Source organism: Dicentrarchus labrax, unplaced genomic scaffold (genome assembly GCF_905237075.1).
Source record: "Dicentrarchus labrax unplaced genomic scaffold, dlabrax2021, whole genome shotgun sequence".
In the NCBI taxonomy this organism is placed as follows: Eukaryota; Metazoa; Chordata; class Actinopteri; family Moronidae; genus Dicentrarchus; species Dicentrarchus labrax.
In genome coordinates, this window is record NW_026136722.1 from 22226969 (window position 1) to 22238586 (window position 11618).

General features: G+C 41.2%; 1 protein-coding gene across 2 annotated transcripts in view; it reads right to left on the reverse strand.

Annotated features, from left to right (window-relative positions):
- jupb (junction plakoglobin b) overlaps positions 1-8623 on the reverse strand; it is a 178634-nt gene extending 170011 nt beyond the window's left edge. Inside the window, exon 1 of one of the 2 annotated variants that reach the window (XM_051386858.1) lies at positions 8329-8621. The gene's annotated coding sequence lies outside the window, so the exon portion shown is untranslated. Of the gene's footprint in view, positions 1-8328 lie in introns of both variants that reach the window. The other variant, XM_051386861.1, reaches the window with a different exon arrangement.
- Between the last annotated feature and the right edge of the window lie 2995 nt (positions 8624-11618).

Sequence of the window (11618 nt, forward strand, 5' to 3'; positions counted from 1 at the left end):
TCTAATCAATCAATTTTCCATCACCGAGATTTAGGCTAACTTTGCGATTAGGGCTGCAACGATTCCTCGAGTACCTCGAGTAACTCGATTACAAAAAATTATTGAGGAATTTCCTCTGCCTCGAAGCCTCGTTTATTTAAATTCAAAACTCACGTTTCGCACAAATTCTTTTTAGTGTGACACAATGTGCAACGGCATTACTAACAGCGTTATTTTTTCAGTAACGGAGTAATCTAATGAATCTTTTCCGCCGTTCGAGAATGTAAATGGCGCCTACAAATGGGTAATGAGCGCAGCGTGAGGCTGACAGCACATACCCGGGAGGGGGTGGTGATGATCCAGTTGCAAATGCATGATGTTGGCGGGTGGCGGAGCCGCACGCGCACGCGCTCCCCCAAACACAAACAGGACAATGGCGCGAGCCAGTAAATCAAATACAAACGAGCGCCTACTTCTCACTTACTAAGTTAAAAAAAATTTATAACACCCCCCCTAATGGGTTTGTACCCACCCCACTAAAACAACAACCTTTTTTCGGGTCAGTAACAGGTGGCGACTAGGGCCAAGCTGAACACACTGATTGCAAGGTATGTTGTTGACAACCCCTGTCCATTATTTCTATGCATATGGCCGGCTGCAATCTGTTGAGTTCAAATAAATACCAAATGTTCTGAAATACTGTATATAGTGTTTTTATTCTTCATTCAGTTATTACAAACATATTTTACGTTATAGAAGATGTTATAGAATGTAATAGCGTTATAGGACATAAAAAATAACGTCAGTTACTTTGCTGAGTAACTAATTACTTTTACAATGTGGTAACTGGAAGAGACAGAAGATGTCGAAGGTGTGGGATCATTTTAAATTAAAATTAAGGACAACATCGTGGTGTGTGTACATTTGGACAACATTTTTATTTTATTTTTGATACTTAGAAAAAATAAGTGGGAAACAATTTTGTTGATTTTATTTAATTTTATGTCTCAGGAAATGAAGTGAATTTGAATGAAGTAATTTTATTTATTTATTTTGGAAAACGATTTACTACTTTACATAATATGTATAATAATAAATAAATGTAAATTTTTCTTAAATAGGAAACAAACTGTTTTTATTATTAAGTGATCTGTCTTGTTTTCTATTGTATATTTAAAATTGGGCTTTAATTAAGCAAAAGTATGTTTTATCCGATTACTCGATTAATCGATGGAATATTCGATAGAATACTTGATTACCAAAATATTCGATAGCTGCAGCCCTATTTGCGATATTTGGCCCTCATCCTGACATGCTAGCATGCCATGGAAAGACTGAAGGTGATAAGGATTATTATATATTATATATTATTATAGGAATAGGTAGAATGTCTACATTAAACAAATGTTAAGAACTGTATCAGACTGTATTGAATTGTTCCATATTAAAATGCATTACACCAGAATCATATCATAGCCCATGTATCTGGATACGTATCCGATCGTCTTAGAAGAGAAAGATGCACACCCATAGTAAATACTGTATATTTCTCCAGAGATTTTCATGTAAATGATTTGTGCTGTTATGCTTATTGAAAATAACACTCACTAATTCACTCACTTCTAGCCTCTACACTGCTGCCACTTCTTAGAGTATCGGCTGTCCACAGCTGATTTATACCATATGAGAAGCTTCTTCAGTTCATTAAATCTCTGCAGCATCTGAAGGCAGCAGGACACACACTCTGGATATACGCACAGCCGCGCCAGAACGTAGTGCCACTGCACACAGCCATTCACTGTTTACCTTCATCAGATCACCTGTAAACGACAGCTAACAGTAATGTTAATTACTAAATTATGTGACCATACGAGGTGAGACACATTAGAATTGTTACTAAAATAGGGTTTCACCAAATCAATAACTGATTGTTTTATTTCTATGCCGTGCTGGAGTCAGGGTTGGCTGTTTGCTGTTTGTTCCAGGAAGTGAGGGGCGGAGCTGAGATGCATTAGTTACTGTTTATTACAGCAGTATAGCATATTTAGATGTTGGCGTCTAGGCTCCGACCTCATCACTCCCCACAGATATGTCTACATAGAGATATTGGAGAGTGAGGAGCAAATACCTTAAACCCCTCACCGGAGCCTACAGGTGGATGCTGGGGTGGTGGTGGGGCTTACAGAGCAGCAGGCAGCAATACGGATGCAGGGCAACAGCGGCATTGACAGAGCAGAGGGAGAGCTGGGAAATTGTGCAGTTTAAATAGGCCGCCAGATTGGAAGGGAGCGCTTGGTTCGTGATTATGGAGTGAGGCATGTCATGTGTGTAATCAGCGCAGCTCGAGTTGACTGCCTGAACTAGCTCGCAGGCTTTGCTCCATATTTGCATTTATTTCATTAAATGTTGAGTATTATTTCCAGACTGTGTGTGGTCTCCCTCTTCTGTCACACACTTTTGAGCCAGGTGTTTGGTAAGTTTTCTAATGCTGAGTAGAAGCTTATTTGTAATTTGCTGGTAGGCTGGTACTAGTACTGTTTGTGTAACCTCTGTCTTGCACTAATCTGCACTAATAAAGGTTCCGTGCTGCCTGTAGAGGAGGGTAGAGAGGCTACTGGTTGACTTTGAGCTTAGTTTGTGTATCCAGTGGTTTGGTTCAGGTTCCTGTATAGTTTGTTGCAGTTTGTTAGAGCTTTAGTGCTGTCTGCTGTAGGGCAGGAGGCAGTCTTGTAAATTTTGGGCCATGGTGACAGAGTTGATTGTTTATTTGGGGTGCACATGTTGGAATTGCAGCATTTTCTGGTAGGATGACATTATTATAGTAACTACCTGATGGATGATCACATTGCGTCTGTCTTTGGGTGCAAATTTGTGTCTTCATGTCGTTACGCTCCTAACCATCCAGACATATCTTGAGGTAAAGTTTGCTGAGCTGCCATTATCACGTTTAACTGTTTGGCCTAGCTGTTTCACAGCTATAACACCAGTGATGTGATGTGCAGAGAGAGTATTTAATAATCACCCCAAGCAAGGATCCTTCAGCCCTTTTACACATTGCACGGCTGCACACGCATGAATCAGAATAGACGGTGCGCTTGGAGATGCCAAGACCGTGTGCTCAGGCCAGCCACCTTAGCTTTGCATTTATTATTCATAGGCTGCAAAATATTTAACTGAGATAGAAGACAGGCCTGAATATAGAATGATCATAACTACACAGTGGTCGACCAGTATGGGTTTTTCATTTTTTGGCCAATGCTGATATTAAGAGAGCAGGGCTGCCGATGGCCGATATAGAATGCACATACGTCATGTATAATTCTATTCTGTTCTATGCAAATTCAGGCATATGTTTACAGCAGGATGTATGAGAGTTATAGTACAGGGCTCGAAACCAACTCTTTTACCACCTTCCCAAAACTCACAAAGGGGGTCGCTAACGTTGTTCTACAGCGGCCACGCTGACAACGCCGCCTGCAGATGTGTCTGAAGACAGTTTTTCTTTACAGCCTCAGGAGCGCAGACATCGGCTGATAACGATTATCTCAAAATGCCAGATTATTGGCCCACCGATCATCTATCTTTAATGGTAATTAAAAAAAAAAAAATGCCACCGATGTTCATAACTATTAGCTATTAACTATTATTCAATTCACAACATGGCAAACTGTGAAAGATTTTTTTTAATTGCGTATCCACACGTCATACTTTTTATCCAAACATATTTGCTTCCCACACATAGTTATAGTTAAAAGAAGGAAGATTAGTATGGCAGGTGAATATTCTTTAAATTAAATCCTGAAAGTGTCATTTGCCTTCAATAATCACCAATAAAATTGCTCTTTCACTGTGAAGCCCAGTTTATTCCACTATAAATTCTGAACTTTCAGGGAAACTTGTAAGTCAAACTCTAGAAACACGACCTAAAGGGCGTCACATGTCAACAGTCTTCCTTCCAATTCGGCATATTTGTAATCCATAAAGATAAACTAGATGGAGGAGGAGACGAGGAGGTACAAAATAGTGAGAATGAAATTAAAAGATCCTTAAGAGTTTACAGCCTCACTAATGGCTGTCTGAGGCTGGGACACTGGCATGGCATACACCTGAAGTGTAAGTTTCCTGTAGTTCTTTTCTATATACACTACCAGTCAAAAGTTTGGACACACCTTCTCATTTAATGGTTTTTCTTTATTTTCATGACTACATTGTAGATTCTCACTGAAGGCATCAAAACCATGAATGAACACATATGGAATTATGTAGTAAATAGAAAAGTGTGAAATAACTTAAATATTTCATATTTTAGATTCCTCAAAGTAGCCACCCTTTGCTTTGTTGATAGCGCTGCAAACCCTTGGCCTTCTCTCAATGAGCTTCATGATGTAGTCACCTGAAATGGTTTTCACTTCACAGGTGTGCCTTGTCATTTTTTTTTTTTTTTTTTTTTTTTTTTTTTTGGTTGGGTTGTTTTTTTTTTTTTTTTTTTGGGGTTTTTGTTTTTCTACTCCCCCTTTTTTTTTTTTTTTTTTTTTTTTTTTTTTTTTGAAAAAAAAAAATAAATAAAAAAAAATTGATTTTTTATTAATTTAAAAAAAAAAGGGGGTTTTTTCCCGGAAAATTATAAAAATTTTTTTTTTTTTCCCCCCACACCCTCCCAAAACCAATAAGCCCTTAAAAAAAAACTGGCTCATAAGGGGATCCCCCGGGAAAGGGAATACAAAGGGTCCCCTCTGTTGTTGGGGATAAGTTCATCCGAGTCACCAGCCTCAGAAATCGCAAGTTAACAGCACCTCAGATTAGAGCCCAGAATAATGCCACACAGAGTTCTAGTAGCAGACACATCTCTACATCAACTGTTCAGAGGAGACTGCGTGAATCAGGCCTTTATGGTCAAATAGCTGCTAAAAAACCACTACTAAGGAAAAGCAACAAGCAGAAGAGATTTGTTTGGGCTTTTGAGATACATTAGGACATTAGACCAGTGGAAATCTGTGCTTTGGTCTGATGAGTCCAAATTTGAGATCTTTGGTTCCCCCCGCCATGTCTTTGTGCGACGTAGAAAAGGTGAACGGATGGTCTCTACATGCATGGTTCCCACCTTGAAGCATGGAGGAGGAGGTGTGATGGTGTGGGGGTGCTTTGCTGGTGACACTGTTGGGGATTTATTCAAAATTGAAGGCACACTGAACCAGCATGGCTACCACAGCATCCTGCAGCATCATGCCATCCCATCCGGTTTGCGTTTAGTTGGACCATCATTTATTTTTCAACAGGATAATGACCCCAAACACACCTCCAGGCTGTAAGGCATCACCAAGGGAGAGATGGGTGCGCCGATGATCTGGCCTCCACAGTCACCTGACCTAAACCCAATCGAGATGGTTTGGGATGAGATGGACCGCAGAGTGAAGGCAAAAGGGCCAACAAGTGCTCAGCATCTCTGGGAACTCTTTCATGACTGTTGGAAAACCATTTCAGGTGACTACCCCATGAAGCTCATCGACAGAATGCCAAGAGTGTGCAAAGCAGTAATCAAAGCAAAGGGTGGCTACTTTGAAGAATCTAAAATATAAAACATGTTTTAAAATAGTTACTTCACACTTTTTTGTTTACTACATAATTCCATATGTGTTCATTCATAGTTTTGATGCCTTTAGTGAGAATCTACAATGTAAATAGTCATGGAAATAAAGAAAAACCATTAAATGAGAAGGTGTGTCCAAATATATACATATATATATATATATATAAAAATATATAGCCTATACACGTTAAGCAGCTCACAGAATTCTAATTATCAGTTTGATTCCCACCTCAAAACAAAAAAGAGTCACTGAGTCTAAATAAAAGTTGTGGGACTGTTGACAGTCTGGCTGCAAATTAATATCGGGGAAAAAATGTGCATACAGGAACATACAGCATTCTGAAAAACTGAAGGTTGCGTATATAACGGGGGAGGCCCATATGAAAGCAAAATTTGGCCTGAAGTGTGTATATAGTCAACTAGTTGTCACGTGTTTATGATATTAATTTAACTATTTGAATCTATGTTTAACGAAAAAAGTGGTAATGACTCTTCATTTATTTGAACACAGTGTAACATCACACAGTTTGGTTGTTCAAAACACAGAATAAAAAACTTCCAACTTCACTAAAACAAATACTGGTAAACCTATTGATACAATGAATGATGGATAATATTAACAGTTATTTTCAAATTAACTGGCTACAAACTGGCTCTTCTTTCTCTGTTTCATTCCTCTCCTGTCGCTGCCTGAACCCGCTGTGTCTTCATCCCCAGAGTCAGAGTCTTGGTCGCAACTGCTGAAAAGTTGTGCGTTCCCCGGTAGTATTCCCCGCTGGGTCCCCCTGTCCTTCCAGCTCTCAGTCCGGGTACAGTCAGCCAGGTGGCTGTGGCTCAGAGGTAGAGCGGGTCATCCACTAATTGGAAGGTTGTTGGTTCGATCCCAGGCTTCTCCCGCCCGTCGAGGTATCCTTGAGCAAGATACTGAATCCAAAATTGCTATTTTGATGGTGTGTGAATGAATGATTAGTTTCTGTTCGATGGACTTTGCCATCACTGTGTGAAAGGGTGTGAAAGGGTGAATGTGGCATGTAGTGTAAAAGCTGTAAAAGCTTTGAGAAAGAAAGGCGCTATAAGTACAGTCCATTTACCATTACAGCTAATAGGTAGCTAACTAACTAACAGCTAGTACAGTTAGCATATGCAACAGCGCACCAGTGACAGACTCCCTGTGTTGCAAGAGAAAAGGTCCTTGTTGCAACAATTCACACATCAGGACATTAAACTCCACATGTAACATACACCATACATACAGTAGGCTGTAGGGAGACGCCTCAGTTTATGCACTGTGTCCTCACAAGTAGAACAAAATAAGAGAATATATTAGAACCTCCCCAGTCCTCTGCTGTCAGTCATCCATAAGATGAATTGGATCTGTGCCGTGCCACCGTTAAATTCACATCAGCAATGAATCTTTATCACTACAGCATTTTCAAACAGAGCCTGAAGGCTGGAGTTCCCTCTGAGGGAAAACAGGCTTCACCTGATGAAATGGTTAGAAAGGTGATAAATCTACTCTCTCTCTCTCTCTCACACACACACACACACACACACACACACACACAGTGACAGAGCACGACCGGAACCCGCAGGAGGAACCAGAGCGAGCGGAAGCTGACGGACGAACAGGTGCCGACCTCTGAGACCGCTTCTGAATTATTGAGTAGCAATAAAAATAGATGAAAGCTTTCCCATATTAATGGCCTTACAGGTGAGCTGCTCACACAGGTACACACAGTGAGACTGTACACACATGTTCAAATGCACATGTAGACACACACACACACACACACACACACACACACAAACACACACAGTCAGTCAGATATTGAGCGAGAAGAGCAAAGAGTGCACCCACCCAATCACATGCATCAATGCTCACACACACACACACACTTGGCTAGCTCTCTGGCTGCTACACTCACTTGTCACAGCCAAAGAATGTGGTGTCAACAGCAGAAACAACGAGGTGTGGAGAGAGTTAAATACCACTGGTGACAATTACATCTGTCTTAAAGGGGTCTTTCTGTCTCGCCACAAATGAATTTCACAGCTTCACCCTCAACATCTGCTGGGAATGAGATGCTGCCCACAGGAACACACACACACACACATGCAGCTGCACAGGCATGCAATAAGAGAAAGAGACAGAGGAAGAGAGGGGATTTATTTGCAGGAATGTTGATATTTTGCATCGAGTCAATCTCACTGAACTGAGAAGAGAAAGTGTGTGTGTGTGTGTGTGTGTGTGTGTGTGTGTGTGTGTGAGAGAGAGAGAGAGAGAGAGAGAGAGATGTCATGCAGGGGCAGAATGCACCGAGACGCGAGGCGACATGGAAAGCCAACACACACACACACACACACACACACACACACACGAAGCAGCGACGTCAAAGTCCTGCGCACTGCAAGAAATCATTATCTTTTTAGTATAGACATCATCACTGCCCAAATGGCAGCTCGCCTCTCCCTCATCCTAAACAATAAACTCCCCGCAGGATGCAGTTGAAGGTGGAACTCACATCCAGTCAGCCCCACAGAACTGTGGGAATTATTTTAGGATGTACACGAACGGCTGGAGCCCTGAGCCCCGGAGAGAGCGACCAGACTGACTGAAGTTTGAGGAGGGCAGAGGGAATGCAGTCCACTGACTGTGTCTCTGATGATGCTGTATGGCTCTTCAGCCTCCGTTCTATCTACCACCGCAGCGCAGGAACTCTGGTTACCGTGCGTAAAGCGGCAGGTCAGCCGGGTTTGGTTACCTTGTTAACTGGACAGCAGTGCAGAGCGGCTCCCCTGTCGCAGTGGTGACGCCTTCAACTTCGCCTTTCTTGCTTAAATCCACAGTCCGTGTAGTCGAGGTGCAGACCCGCTACTGTCTGTGGTGGGTTCGCCTCTGCGCCCTCTCTGTCTCCCGGTTTAAACGCGGTGTGTGCAGCACGCAGTCAGCCAGCCGGGCGGAGTGAGGCAGTGAGGGGAGCGAACCGGCAGCGGCTCGGCTGCTACAGCGTCACCGAAGAGGAGGGGAAAGTGAAGAGGTCTCACTCTGATTCCCAGGCATGTGTGGTCGATGCTGTCCTGCAGTGCATTGTGGTAGAAGCGCCTCGGTGCAGCGACTGATCAGCTCCAGATTTCCAGGAAGGGACATTTTCTCAAGAGTATCACCGTGAATATCCCTAAAGAGAGACTAAAAGTGCGAACCAAGCTAGTCTTACTTTATTTAAAGCATACAGTACTGAGACCTTAAAGACCCCCTCCAGCATGTATTAAGACATATAAAATCCATAAAATATATGAATATGCAAATGTTGTTGATTTCTAAAGTTTCCCTGCTGGACACAAGATGTCTATATAAATATATATAGATATATAAATAGTCTGCTTGGAACAATAATGTGTGTCTGGTCTGTTTTTCACACAAGGGTAGAATTTCCACATTAAAAACCTTTTTTAAAAAAGCCTTGATTTCTTGATCGACCTCATTATAGAATTCACTGAATATGCAAATGTTGTTGATTTTCCTGCTGGACACAAGATGTCTCCTACTTCACTGTAAAGTCCATTCTCAGTGGATGTGCACTGGTGGCTTCAAGTTTCTACATCACACTGTACAAGCTGCATACTGGACCGGCCAAACACTGGCTCTAGATAGGGGTGTTCACATTTTTAGCGCATGGTTTATCCTCGTGCTTGGAAGGAGAGGGTGAATTGAGTGAGTTGCAATCTGCAACCACGCCACTAGATGCCACAAACACACATTACACATTGGTCCTTTAAGAATGCTTACGCAATGTTATTTTGTCCATTGACTTCCATTTTGGTCCAATGGAAAACGGGTTAATCATTTGCATATATGTGGTATGGATATTCATGGCTCTCATTCTGCAGTAAATTACACCATTTCTTGTTCCATTTAATTGTATCTTTTTCCACCATACAAATACAAGAAATCCCAGAATTAAGTTATATATCAATGCAGGAAAAAAAATTAAGAAATAATAGTGAATGGCTGGAATATGTCATCACTTCAAACATTTTTTAAAACAAAAACATTTTTTCATCATTTAAAATCCCCCTCCAGTCCAAAAGATGTTTCTCTTCTTGTCCCTACAGTGTGCTGTGTGAATGCTGTCTGTGTAGTTTGACTCTAGAAGGATGTTTTCACATTCATCTGCTGAAAGTGGAAAGTTTCTCTGTGCTCATTGAAAAGCTGATTTTAAGGGGCGGGGCCTACCAGCAGGATTTATGACATCACAAATAGTTTGGAAGTCAGTCCTGGTCCAGTATCGAACTTGTACAGTGTGATGTAGAAACCTTGAAGTCACCAGTGCACATCCACTGAGAATGGACTTTACAGTGAAGGAGGAGACATCTTGTGCCTTGGGAATTCTATAATGAGGTAGAAGGAGTAGATGAAGAAATCAAGGCTTTTTTTAAAAGGTTGTTAATGTGTGCCATCGGCAGCTGCTGTTTTAGAGGGGCGAAGAAGAATTGATCACCTGACGCCTGACACCTGTTAAAAGGAGCTAACGTTAGTGCATCATGACGGCGGTTTGGCAGTACTTTACAGTGGATGTTCCCACCAGTAAGACGGCGACATGCATGAAGACGTGATAATCATATCACAGCAGTGGCGGATTGGCCATCGGGAGCACCGGGACATTTCCCAGTGGCCAGTCCGCTGAACTGGTCGGGACCAAAGGCTCGGTTCAGGTCGCGCTTGATTTTGAAATAAACAATCCATCGTGCGGCTCATTAGAGTATCTGCCTCACTGAAGCTCACACAGACTGAGCAGCAACGTTGGGCACAAACACACCCCCTCCTCTCTTTTTCTGAGGCTCTCTGTCACAGCACTGCAAGCAGACACACACACACACACACACACACACACACACACACCAAGTTGCGCTCCCCTCCTCCCTCACCTGTAGTTCTACATGCTTGAAAAATGGAGCGAGATCGACAGCCCAAGAGGAAAGGTGGAGCAGAGAGGGAGAGGCTTAAAAAGCTAAAAGCACTGGCCACAGATCAGCGAGGTGCTGTAAAATAACTGACATGTTTGTCAGTGAGGGAGCAGGTCAGACATTGTTGGAATCGGTATCGGGAGGGAAAAAATGGTATCGGAACATCTCTAGTGAAAACAGACCAGACACACATTATTGTTCCAAGCAGATGATTTATATATATGTCTTAATACATATATATGGAAGGGCTTCTAAATACAGAATAAAGAAATGTATTTATTTAATTGAATAACTTTTACTGTAATTGAACACAATCTATGATTATTCTGTGGATCAATATCAGACTCTATACTGAATGTCCTATAAATACAGTGTGAAAAAGTTAAACACAATGTTGTCAAACAAATATAAATTACTAAACCAAATGACAAAAATGACAAATTAACCGTTGATATGGTAACCAATAGAGTGAAGTACTGTTTTATAACTATCAAATAAGGAGTAGCTTTATGATATTTTGTAATATTGGCATATTAAGGTGAGATACTACACGAAACATGTTTTTTCATTTTCATGCATTGATCAATTTTGGACATTTTGGTCTATTTTGCTTCCATAACACATCTTCTTTCAGACTAGTGGAATCAAAATGCCCAAAATACACATTTGGGTGTTTATTTTAGTACAATTTGCCTATTTGTGTCTGTAGATTTCACCAAACGTTAGCATTAGATAATGCCACATTTGGACATTTAGAGGTCCAGTGTGTAACATTTAAGTGGATCTATTGTCAGAAAGGGAATATAATATTCATAGGTATGTTCTGATTTGTGTATAGTTTCTTGAACATAAAAATTATTGGGTTTTTGTCACCTTAAAATGAGATGTTTTATCTACAGGGTTGCATTCTATGGAGTTCTGTTCCAGTTCTGAAGGTTTTTATAAAGGAGTTTGTTATATGTTTCATTCACAGCCTGATTTATATCACATTGTATTCCTAACAACATGGCAATTTGTTCCTATGGCTGTTGACACTATCTTTTGAGCTATCAAGTGTTAAAAAGAGATATCCAAAATTCCCTCTGTA